This window comes from Anabrus simplex, chromosome 1 (genome assembly GCF_040414725.1).
Source record: "Anabrus simplex isolate iqAnaSimp1 chromosome 1, ASM4041472v1, whole genome shotgun sequence".
Taxonomy (NCBI): Eukaryota; Metazoa; Arthropoda; class Insecta; order Orthoptera; family Tettigoniidae; genus Anabrus; species Anabrus simplex.
This window is the reverse complement of record NC_090265.1, coordinates 285,918,720-285,932,429: the sequence shown is the minus strand read 5'-3', so window position 1 is coordinate 285,932,429 and position 13,710 is coordinate 285,918,720. Positions and strand designations below refer to the sequence as shown.

Genomic DNA, 13,710 nt, shown 5'->3' with positions numbered 1-13,710 from the left:
TTAAAAATTTTTTGGTTTGCCTTCAAGGAATCATTTGCTGTCTGAGCCCTCAGAGATTGCTGCTGAGAAGTCGTGAAATTATATTCCGTCAGTTAATTAAGGAAAATTGAAATGTAAAATGTTCTGCACTATTAATTGTTCCCCTCATAAATTATCTCTGTGTTTATTACTCTGCCACTATTAAGTTTGCACTGCTCTCCTATTTTCTGATCAGAAAGGGGTTCACCATAGAGTAGATCAGGTCTTGTCAACAGGTTTGTGAATTAACATATCCATTTTAGGTTAACCAAGCATCATCTGGAAACAGAGTTAAATAAGGATTAATTTCGTAGTCATGCACTTGAATAAAAATTAATTCATTCATAAACTTTAATACTGCATAAGAGATCATTTTGTTTAAGATAACTTTCATAGGTCTTTATCCCAAGTACAGTAGAAGTCCGTTATAGCGAGAATTCATAATAGCGAAAAATTTACTCGCTATAACGGATTGTCGTTATATCCGATTTTTGTATAAAAGTCTGAAAACACTTCATGCACATTAAAATCGGTATGAAACGGCAATCATTTTGTTCAAAACTTGTGTTTACGCAGATGATTTCCACACACGGCTTACTTGTTTGTTATTTTTCGTAATCCGATACCACGTGAAAGTGTGTGTTTAATTTCATTCTAAAAAAAATATAGTACCATATTTCTCCGAATCCAAGATGAACCCCACTTATCCCTTCAAAAAATTTTAATCAGGCTCAAAAAGAAGTTTGTAAAATCATATGGATGCCTTGTTGTACATTAGGCCTACGTATTTTTAGACTATTTTTAGACGCCGGACATTGACTTTCGTCACGCCGTATTCCTTTTTTTTTTTTTTGTGGCTGCACAATTATTCTATATTTTCACGGGTTTAAGGACCATTAACTTAACATTGGCATCATAATACCGAAAAGAACTCGTTGAAAATTTTCTGGCAATACCTATTCCATGCGTCTCTACAATACAACGATCCATCAGGAAATTATTCTTGCTGTCTATAAAACTGTTATTTTTACGCAGCGTCAGATATAACCGGCTACCACTACACGCACTTCTCGCGTGTCGGGTTCGGCCAAATTTAGCAGCTAGCGATGTATAGGCCTAATCGCGAACGTTGAAAGTCAACGAATGAGTTTATTGCGCCACGGTATGGCCCTTACGTTTTTCGTGCACATACCTCACTATTTCATCTTCGACTTCTTTAAAGCGTCCTTGTTGCGGACCACTGAATGCATTTTTTGTACGGTACGCACTTTTTTAGTTCTTTGCCTTCACGCTAACACCAAATACTGGCTTTAGTTAGGCCTATGCCGTATTTTCTTGCGGCTGCACAATTATTTTACATTTTCGAGTGTTTAATAAACATCAACTTAAAATTGGCATCATAATATCGACTAGAACCTGTTGAAAATTTGCCGGCAATACCTTTTTCATGTATCTTTACAATACGACTATCCATCACGAAAATATTCCTGTTGTCTATAAAACTTAATTTTACTAAGTGTCAAGTACAATAGACGCGTTATGACTCTGCCACTGAGTAGCCATGGCTTTTCTAAAAATTCTAAGGGTCGCATGGTTTGATGCCATTCTGGAGATTTGAGAAACACACAGGCACTTCACAACCGGTTGTCGTGGCTAGCGATGTGTTGTAAAGAGGCGGTCGTTTATTGTCAAAGAGTTCTGTGCGCGTGTGAAAAGAAACAGCGTGGTTGCCAGTGGTATCAATTAACTTACTATTAAGCCGCGAATGCAACAACCCTTGAGTTTTCGCATGAGATTCTGAGAAATAAAGTCTCGGATTCGGAAAAATACGGTATCACTCCAGAGATTTCTGTAGCAAACACCTCAGCTTTCTTCCTCAAACAGCGTTACCTAACCTAACCTTATATGTAGCCTATCATGAAAACATATTTGAAACACATGTTGAGAAAAAACCTCCACGCGAAAAATTTACATGTAAATAGCCGTAACTAGACGCGAGAAGATATTAGATATCCTCTGAAATCAGTGATGTACTCTGCCATATCTTGAGGTGTATCACATTCTTACTTAATTTCCGTATATTACATTAAAACGAAGATATCGTTTACTTCAGTATTTTTAACGAGTTACCAACTGCTATTTGCACATTTATTACGAAAACGTGTTATCCTCTTTCATTTCGAATTTTCTTTAGAGAACAGCAGTCGATGGGTGTTACTAATCAACTCCAACATCGCCTTTGAATTTCAACGAGAGAGCTCGCAAATGCACAAAGTGAGAAAACTATACCGTACCGAAGATGATCGATCGCATTTTGTTGCAAACGTTTCAGTTTTCTTATTCAAACAGCGTCACATGTCCTAACTTAACCGTACTATACGTATAATGAAAACACACTTCAAGCGCCAGTAGAGAAACTATAACTTTCTCGCTATAAATTTTCATAATAGCCTTTCCGTAATTTAACCAGACGCGACAAAATATAAACTAACCTCTGAAATCAACTCCTTGGCCTTTCCTATCCCATCATTGCCATAAGAGCTATCTCGGTCGGTGCGACGTAAAGCCAGTAGCACTCTGTCATATCTTGAGGTTCATCCCATTCTTACTTAATTGCAGTATTTAGCCTCAAAATTAAGCGGTAGTTTAGTCAGCCTTAATTTTTAACGAGTTAACAACCGTTATCGGACACGTTATTTACACATTTATAACGAAAATATGTTCTCTTTCATTTCAAATTTTCTTTACGGAACAGCTGTCGGCGGGTATTACTAATCAACTCCGACATCGCCTTTGAATGTGGACGAGATAAATCGCTAGTGCACATAGCGAGGAAACGATGCCGAAGGTAATCTATCGCATGCAATATCATCACTGGGGTGTATAAATATTGGTAACGGAAAAAATCGCGCACGCTTAATCGCTCGTAATAACGGATGCGCCAGTGATAGGGTTCTCGCTGTAACCGAAGAACGATACACAGTTTAATATAGAAATGTTAAAGGGATAGAAAAAAGTCGTCGCTATAACGGATTTCTCGTTATATACCGTACTTGCTATAGCGGACTTCTACTGTAACTTTGTAGCCCTTTATACAGAGCTGTAAGAAATATTTTTCCAGAGGAATTTTCCACATAGTGCACATTGTCATGATTTTCTTGCGAGTATTGTACGTCGCCTTTGTCACTTCTTATTGTGAGCACTTCCTGTGGTACAAAATTTATTAATGCATTACTTTGTGACTTTGAACTTCAGTACCTGGGACTTTCTCAAATAATCTCCTGACCGTACGAGCATACTCATGGTCATACGAGTAGTGACAGAAAAGATCATTTACTTCATCTGAAACATCTACCAGCACTGCTGTAGCTTAAACTTAAGAGGTTGCCTCGAACTTCTTTTATAAATACTTGCTTTCATAGTCCAGGTCAGATGCAGTACAGTATTTCCAAATATCAGTTATTGAAACAGCATTTTCATTTACCTCCAAGTGATCCTGATTGGTGCAACATTTGCTGAGTCTCCTGCAGATCAGAAGATGGGGTTGGTCCCAGATGTTTCTTCAATGTCACTAGGTACAACTTACTTCTGGAAGGACCACCTCCATTTTTGAGGGTTTGTCTTGCACCTGCACTTCGAAATGCCAATTCTAAGTCTGTTGCAGTTTCTCCAGATGGTGTAAGGAAGATCTCCTCCAGGAGCTAGTGCTTCACTAAATTTTTTGTCTGAGAAATTAAGTTCATCCCTGTGCATACTGAGACAATCAGTTTCTTGGGATCCTTGGAAAAATTTTTGGTCAGCCAGCGATTTGGAGAATGGTGGCCATGTAGAGGATGACATAGTCAATTTGCTTCTTACATTTGACCTCAGCTATAATTTTCCTTCGAGTATGAGGAGGGGTGATTTTATAATTAATTTATTCATTATATTCTTTTCGAAAGCTTTATGGAATCTACCTTTTGATTCTACCAATTATAAAATAAATTTTTTGGGCTTGTGGGCTGTGGTCCAATTGGGTTTAATAGCTCCTGTTGTTTCACCAGATACTGCATGTGGTACTTTCGAGGGTCTGCTCTCTCTCTGAAAGTCATTGTTATACTGAAACTGTCTCAGCACTGCACTGTATGTACACTGAGTGGCCAAAAGTCACAGGAAGGTGTGTCCCATTATAAAACATGCCATGTATGACAACCCCTGAGTGTTGCAGCTAGCTGTGGCATAGTTGAGCAGTGTCCTGAAGATGGCAACATATTACGAGTTAACCGACTTTGAACGTCGTCGCTCAGCACATGGGTCATAGCATTGCCACAGTCTAATATAACAGTTGCGAAGTTCTGATGATATTTTTCATCCGAGGCGACTACAGCGCTCCAAGTGGCGAGGTAGAGGCAACTTGCTAGCAGACAACAGGGAACAAATTACCACTACAGTCTAAAATGGTTATAACTTCTGAACCATTCATGCAAATAATGTCCGGACAAGGTTATTGTAATCCTTATGAAATAGTGGAGGAGGTCTAACAATTTATTTCGATGAGGAGTTCGAGGATAATATCGAGATATTTATTGAATCTTAAGTAGTTATTTTTCTTTACCGCGGATTATAACATAAAATCGCTTCTAGAGGGCAGCCGGTTTGAAATAGGTATATACCATCGCCGGCTTTTTTGTAGAGGTTTCTATGCTCTACAATTCATATGCTTACACTTGGGGTCTATCGTTGACGGTTCACGCAGCGTAGGCCAAGAAAGCAAGTGACCGACCGACATCCGACACCTGCCAAGTTGGGCTAAGAAGGCCAGTGCTCTACCATGATCGGTGTCACTCCAGCTGTCAAGTGGATGAACCTTCCTCTTATTAGAGCTTCGCGACTGTATATATTAGACTGTGGCATTGCTGAGATTACATGCGAATTCAGGTTTCCGAGGTCAACAGTGTCGAGGGTGGTTCTTCAATATCGTAGAGAGAATCTTACCATCCACGTAAACCTTTGCACGGGAAGACTACAGGTATTTAATGAACGGATATCACATTGCCTCTTCAGAACCATATTGGTGGCTCAGCACGCTACTGTGAGTCAGATCACTGTCCAGTTCATTGTTGGGAGTCAGGAACCCATTTCTACCAGGACAGTAAAGAGGCAACTGCACTGCATAGGCTTCACCAGCCGACGACCAACTCATGTCCTTTTGCTGACACCTCGACATAGAGCTCAGCAATGTGTGTAGGCCTGCGAACATTGGCAATAGACCATGGAACAGTGGCGGTGTGTGGTATAGTCTGAAGAATCCCGGTTCCAGTCGTCTAGAGCTCATCATCATCGGTTTGCCCTTCCAGTGAGCCGGGTAGGGTGTTTGAAAACGAGCGTCTTCCAAAGTTGCCTATTCAAAAACATTTCGTTGTCCAAGACAGATTCCCAATTCCATCCTCTTCTCTCCACGTCTTCCCTCAGTTGGTCCATCCATCTTCTTGGTCTTCCAGCTGGTCTTCTACCTGTTATTCTCTTTTCCAAATAAGCACATGGTAACCTTGTGCTATTCATTCGTTTAACATGCCCAAACCATTTAAGTCTAGATGACCTAAGTCTTTCCTCCATCGATTCATTTAGACCTAGGTTAGATCGGATCTGATCATTTTTCACATGATCAAGTCGGGTCTTTTGGAGGGCAGTTCTAAGAAATTTCATTTCACCGGCTTGAATCCTACTATAATCCTTTGATGTTAGTGTGCAGGTTTCCAGAGAATATGTAAGGATAGGAATGAAATATGACTTGTACAGGGTCATTTTTGTTCTTTGTGGGACTTTCTGATCCCATAGTATGTGTCTAACGATGCTGTAAAAGTTAGAGCCTTTGGTTACTCTGTTTGTTATTTCTCTCTCAGCTCTGTTATTACTAGCGATTACGCTTCCTAAATAACTGAATTGGTGTACTACTTCAACTTGGTGGTCCTGTATTTTTATGTTGCATTCTGTATAATGTCTGCTGATTTTTAAGCTACTGTTTTTGATGGGTTCAATTTCATTCCATAGTCATCAAACTTCTTACACCATGCATTCAGATTATTTTGCACTCCCTCCTCTGTTTCATCTCATATTGCCACATCGTCTGCAAACACCAGAGCCTGAAGATATTTATTACCTTTTCCTTTTAGTTCCTTTAAAATGGTATCCATAACTGCTATGAATAGAAGTGGTGACAAGGCACTTCCCTGTTGTACTCCTTTGGTTGTATTGAACCATTCAGAGTGACCATCTCCAATTCTGACACAGCTTTTACAATTACTATATAGCATTTGGATCTTCCTAATAAGGTACTCCGGTACACCAAGTTTTCTAAGACTTTTCCAAATAGTTGATCTAGGAACATTATCATACGCCTTTTCAAGGTCCATAAACACAATAATTAGGTCTTTTCCTCTTTCCCAGTGTTTCTCTGCCAACATCCTCAAAGCAAATATCAGATCTGTTGTGCTTCTTCCAGTCCTAAAACCATGTTGTTCCTCTTCTAAGATAGGCTCTAGTATATCCCTTACTCTGGCTTCAATGATCTTCTCTATAATTTTAAGGCCGTGTGATAGGAGGGTAATGCCTCTGTAATTTTCACTTTTCCTTCTACTCCCTTTCTTAAAGATAGGAACTATCACCCCTTTTGTCCAATCTTCAGGTATTTCATTATCCTTCCATATTGTTCTGAGAACTCTATACAGCCACTGTATTCCTGGTGGACCAGCAGCTTTAATCATGTCAGCTGTAATTTCATCAGCTCCTGCTGACTTACCACTTCTCATCCTTTGGAGAGCTTGCTCTACTTCTGTCCATGTAATTGGGATATCTTCCTCTATTGTTTTCTGTCCTACATCCTCAACAGAGATCTCTTTAGGGCCATTTAGGAGCTTGTCAAAATACTGCCCCATTGTATCCGTGATATCTTTCATATTGCGAACTATATTCCCATCTGCTGTCTCCAGGGCTGTAATTGCTTCTTTATCTGATCTTTTACTTTTAAATATTCCATATATCATTTTCATATTCCCTTTACTGTCTTCTTCCAGTTTAGTTGTAAATTCTTTCCAACTTTTCTCTTTTTCTTCCCGTACAATTCTCTTGACTTCCAACTTTCTGTATCTATATTTCTTTGCTATCTCTTCCAATTTATTGTTGTCTATTTGGTCACTGTTGATTCTTCTGTCAGACTTAGCCACATCAAGAAGTTTTTTGGCTTTATTCCTTTTCATTATGGCTTCTTTCACTTTATCATTCCACCAAGATGTTCTTTTCTCTCTCACTCTTCTGCTTGTTCTTCCACATATTTTATCTGCACTACCAACCAGACTTTCCTTAAAATCATTCCATTCTTCATTACCTTTCTTTGTGTCTGTTATTGGTATTTTAGCTCTGATTTCCTCTTGAAACTGCTGTTTGACTTCCACATCTTTCAATTTCCAGTCTTTAATTCGTGGTTTTTTCTTCTTGTCTACTTTAATAATAGGTTTGGTGACTTTTAGGTCTGCAATGAGGAGTCTATGGTCACTATCAAGGCTCTCACTAGGTATCACTTTTACATCATGCACCTTTTCTCCACTTGACCTATCTGTGATAAGGTCTATCACTGATCTATACTGACCGTCCCAACTGTATCTCGTTATCTTGTGGCTATCCCGTTTCTGAAACCACGAGTTCTTCACCAGAAGTTGGTTTCGTGTACATAGATCAAGCAGAAGTTCACCCTCCTCATTTCTATTACCAAATCCATATGGACCAATAATGCCTTCATAACCTGACCTATCAGTTCCTACCTGGGCATTAAAATGGGGGCATATTCTCCATGAAGCTATGGATCCTGTGTCTCAACAAGGTTCTGTCCAGGTGGGAGGTGACTCAGTTCTGGTCTGGGCGCATTCTCATAGTCACAATTAGGTCCCATTGTCCCGCTGCAGGGAACGCTGACAGGTGCATGTTATGTGGACATTCTTTCAGACCATCTGCATCCCTTTCTGGCCCTAGAGTACACTGATAGGGATGCCATGTTTCAACAGGACAATGCGCCATGTCACCGCTCTGTGGGGGCACGTAGGTGGTTGGAGGCACTCCTGTAAAGTTACGACCATGGATTGCCCCTCCAGATCCTTCGATCTTAATCCAATCAAGTATTTATTGGATGCTAACGGTGCTGGTGTACGCTCCACGAACACTGCACAAACTACACAAGACCAGTTGTGGGTAGCAGTGCTAGATGTGTGGGTCCAGATCCCTCCAGAACAATTCCAATACCTTGTAGAGTCGATGCCTCACTGTATTGCTTCCAGTTTGTTATTTATTATTATTTATTTACAATTGGCTTTACGTTGCACCGACACAGATAGGTTTTATGGCAACGATGTTGCCGTTTTGAGGGCTCGCGGAGGAGCAACTCTTTATTAACATCTCGTTCAGTGCCTTCCCATGACTTTTGGCCACTCAGCAGTGTGTGTGTAATATATAGTAGTGCGGAGATGTTTTGTATGCAGCACTGATATGTCTGCTGTGGTGGCTAGTGTTCACAGGTTGATAGCCCTTTCCCTTTACTGTTCCCTGTTCTTGCCTGGCCTCTTTACTTCAGCTTTTTTTTTGTGCATTGTTAAGATCCAAATAACAACAAAGGATTAGGTCTTCATAATTTTGCAAATTTACAAATACTTGTTACAACACTAAACAATAGAGAAAAGAGGCACTTTGGCAGACTATTGTTAAATATCCGTTTAAAGTACTGGTAACTCTGCTCTGCATTTTGGAACTTTTTTCTGAGTTCAAGGGTTTTATAAATAACCTCTTATATTCCTTACATGCTGAATTCAAAAATACAGCTCATGTATCTCAATCAGCTCAGGTTTTTCATCATCAAATTTTTTTAGAGAAATAATAACATGAAATAAACTATCATGTTTACTGGTAATGAAACAGACTTAAATTTACATCAGATATCCATTAAATATACTATATAAAAACAGTGAATGTGAAAGAAAGGATCTTTTAGAGAAAGTTTGTTTGCATTTCTGTTCTTGCAAAACTCACTTGAGGCATGGGCTATATTGGCAACTCTGTATAGCGGCAACTCTGTGGAAGACAGGGGGTATAACCTTGTTGTTTGCAGCTGGAGGTAGTGTCTTAGTACATGTTCTGTGGATAGTCTGGCTTAAGCTTCCTGAATGATAACACTGAAAAAAAGAAAAAACGTGCATACAAAATTAAGTGCATGAATCACCCAAATCAGTACTGTTATATTTGTGGTAAAGTCAGCATGCTAGATCAGAAGTTGAAAAATAACCGATTTTGTTAAGAAAGTGAATCGTGCCTACTTTGGTATTAGAATTGGTGACCATGTTTTGCACCTCATTTGTGTTGCGAGACATGCTCTGGAACAAGAAGAAGCAGAAGTGTCTAGATTTTGGTTTGCTTATGGTTTGGAGGGAAGTGAAGGATCACACCAGTGACGGTTATTTCTGCATGACAAATTTACAGGGTAAGTTACTGTGACAAAAATAGGATTTAAACTGGGATGCTCAGTTCCTTAATTTGTGTCTTTTTGTATGTACCTTTTAAATTTTAAATATATAACCATATTTCTCCGAATCAATGTTTTTTCTCAGAATTTCATGTAAAAAATAATGGTATCTTGCATTTGCGACGTAACTGTAATGAACACCACTGGCAGGTACCACAGTAACCATGCTGCTTCCCTTCATCCCCTGCGCATGAATAAAACTCGACCTTCAACGTTCACGTCTTTATTATACATCACTAGCCGCACAGTCTATTGTGCAGTGCCTCTTTATAACGTCACTGGTTCTTGGAAAATAGTGAAGGCAAAATGACATTCTACTAGCCTCTACAAAAACTTTTCTCAAATCCACTAAAGGTCATAAAAACGATAGGCCTACTCTCTTGAACTAATTGCAAGGTCGACCAAAATGTACTGTACTTCCTAGGCCCAGCTGCATAGGAAATGTCATTCAAATTGAATTAGCAAGAATGCAACACCTAGAATTCTTAGAAAGGCCACGGTTACTCAGTGACGGAGTTATAATGCATCTACTGTACTTGACACTTTGTAAAAGTAACAGTCTTACAGTCAGCAGAAATATTTTCGTGATGGATCGTGTATTGCAGAGACCCATGGAACAGGTATTGCCGCAAATTTTCAACGGGTTCTCGTTGATATTATGACACCAGTTTTAAGTTAATGGTTATTATACGCGCGGAAATGAAGATTAATTGTGCAGCTGCAACAAAATATAACATAACTAAAGCCTGTGTTCGGCATTAGCGCGAAGCCAAAGATAGCTTAAAAAAGGCTTACTGTACAAAAAATGCATTTGGGGGCCCGCAACTAGGATACTTTACAGAAGTCGAAGATAAAATTGTGGGTTATGTGCGCAAAAAAATGCAGGGGCGGAATGGCCATATCACGGCGCACAAAACTTGCTAACCTTCAACGTCCGCATCTTTATCATACTGTACATCGTTAGCCGTTGAAGCTGGCAAGCGAGACACGCGTCTAGCAGCAACCTGTAGTACACGATGCTTAGTGAGAGTTTTTTTTTTTTTTTGCCATTGGCTTTACGTCGCACCGACATAGATATGTCTTACGGCGACTATGGGACAGGAAAGGGCTAGGACTGGGAAGGAGGCGGCCGTGGCCTTAATTAAGGTACATCCCCAGCATTTGCCTGGTGTGAAAATGGGAAACCACGGAAAACCATCTTCAGGGCTACCGACAGTGGGGCTCGAACCCACTATCTCCCGAATACTGGATACTGGCCGCACTTAGGCGACTGCAGCTATCGAGCTCGGTGGTGAGAGTTTTATAGACAACAGCAATACTTAAGTGATGGATCATAGTGTTGTAGAGACACATGCAACAAGTGTTGCTGGCAAATTTTCAATGGGTTCTCTTTGATATTATGATGCCAATTTTAAATTAATGGTTATGAAACACACAGAAATAAAGAATAATTGTGCAGCCGCACAAAAATACAACATAACTAAAGCCATTGTTTGGCGTTGGCCTGCAGAGAAAGGTAGTCTAAAATTGCATACTGTACAAGGACATTCAGTGGCTTGCAATAAGGATGCCTTAAAGAAGTTGAACATGAAATTGTGAGGTATGTGTATGAAGAACGCAAGGTCGGAATGGCCATAGTACAACATGCAATACGAATGCGGGCTCATGAGTAGGAATAGCAATTCCCTGAATGTACGATATACCTCTAATGAAAATGATTATGGAAGTAGGTAGAATTTACATCATACTTGTGTGTTTTTTTGTCAAATTAAATTTGAAATTTGTTATAAATAAAATTGATTTCACAGAGCATTTTTTTAAACCAGATTTATTTTTTTGAAAAGGAAAAGTGGGGGTCATCTTGGATTCGGAGAAATACGGTAATACTAAAAAAATCACTTTTACCTTTTATGTATAACTCGAAGAAACAGGCACCATGTAAAATATCCACACATGCGATCTGGCATGAAGCAAGTGCCTCATGGACCTGGCAATCCAATCCCAACACTACCTGATAACTGATACATATAACTCAGAGGATGAAATGCATGACAGTGACAGAGGTGAAATATTTCAAACTTCTTCAGAAACATGTCAACTGAAAATAAACTAAAAGTTTCCACACTGATGCAAGTGTGTAATGGACTAGTAGAGCTTGGAAACAATTCTATTCTCTAAATCCATGGGTAAATAGTGAAAATATCAAGTTTGATTTATTATTATTATTATTATTATTATTATTATTATTATTATTGTCGTCGTCGTCATTATTATGACTTGTCAGGTATAGCTATTGTCGTAACTACAAAGACGCACACAGGAGATGCTGCCATTTGTGTACACTGTTTTATTTACAAATTGCACGCACGCACGCACGCACACACACACACACACACACACACACACACACACACACACACACACACACACACTAATGAACTGCTATCTTGAACAAAACACTGCTATGAAGATGAAGAAGACTGCTACATTAGTATGTCAACCAAGTACCAAAACAACAAAATCACAACACGAGTTCATACACCTGACTAACGACTTTCACTAACGACTCTATACCGTATTTTTATATACCTTGCCTGGCCAGGCTTCTAGAGAAGTATGACACAACATGTTTTCTCAAATTTTCTCGAGTCTCCAATAACCTGTTTACAAATGAATAGAACATTCTGCAAAACTCTTGTGACAAAGGTGTGTTGTCCTAGACTATTACCCTGTGTTGCACAACATTCCATTGGATTTATACATCATATTTGCAGGTAATAATAAATGATATACTATTATTGTGTGTTCTTACATTAAATGAATTATAATAATAATAATAATAATAATAATAATAATAATAATAATAATAATAATAATAATATACATCCAGCAGATGTACTGAGACATAACCTCACATGTTTTGTTACACAAGACAGATCATACAGCACACAAATAATAAATGATATGGCTATGATTAATTGTATATAATTTATTATTACCTGTAAGTATGATGTATAAATCCAATGTAATGTTGTGCAACACAGGGTAATAGTCTAGAACAACGCACCTTTGTCACTCAAGTTTTACAGAATGTTCTATCTGTTTGTACAGTACATAGGTTATTGAAGACTCGAGAAGATACGAGAATGCATGCCGTGTGATACTTTCCTAGAAGATTGGTCAGGCAAGGTATGTTTTTTTCTTTTTTTCAAAATGGAGCCCGGTAATGACGACGTAGTGTTTTATTCTCCGAGTAAATTAACCGTAAAATGTGACGAAAAGTGCGGAAAATGTCGAAAATTAGTGAAAAATGGAATGTTGTGTGATTCATGTGATCGATGGTGGCATTATAAGTGCGGAAATTGCCCTAGAGACGTAAAAACTAATGAAAATGTTGACTGGATTTGTGAGCAGTGTGTTCGGAATGTTGTTGTTGGGGACGGCGTTGACGAAGCACCGAAAACAGTCGATGAGGAATATAAAAGTGCATTAGAAATTATAAACATTCTAAAAAAGGACAATGAGACTCTTAAAGTTGAAAATCAAGAATTAAAAGAAAGACTGTGATCGCTAGAATTTGGGACTGACCATTCTTCGAGTGATATACCGGTACAAGTAACAAACTCGAGCACGTGGTGTCAAGTAGTTCGTGGATGGCCGGCTAAGAAGAAATCTACAACTGAATTTCCGGAAATAAACATTAGAAATAGGTTTTCTGCCCTAAATAATTTAATCCTGGAAGAAAGTGATCGCGCGCGTGAAACCAAATCATCGCGATCCGTTGCCGTGCCGAGTTTGAAATTTAGGCCTAGAATTCAGATTCAAGACCCAGTTAGGCCTAAATCAGCGAAGGTAGCTGTGTTTGGTGATAGCCAAGGAAGGGGAATTGCGGGAGTGATTAACGACGAGAATATAGCAGCAACCGGAGAAATATATCCAGGAGCTTCTATCAGCAGGGTTGTGGAAAACGTAGAAGCAGCAACTAGGAACTTCGGGAGCGGCGATGCAGTGCTTATCATCGGTGGGACGAACGACGTAGCTCGCGACGACGCCAAGAATGTAAGATCACAACTTAAACATACACTAGGGAAGCTGACCCACACTAACGTTTTTGTAGTGAACGTGCCCCACAGGCATGATTTGAGTAGAGA

General features: G+C 39.2%; 1 protein-coding gene across 1 annotated transcript in view; it reads left to right on the top strand.

Annotated features, from left to right (window-relative positions):
• Patr-1 (Protein associated with topo II related - 1) overlaps positions 1-13,710 on the top strand; it is a 490,596-nt gene that overhangs the window by 246,678 nt on the left and 230,208 nt on the right. The window lies entirely within an intron of this gene.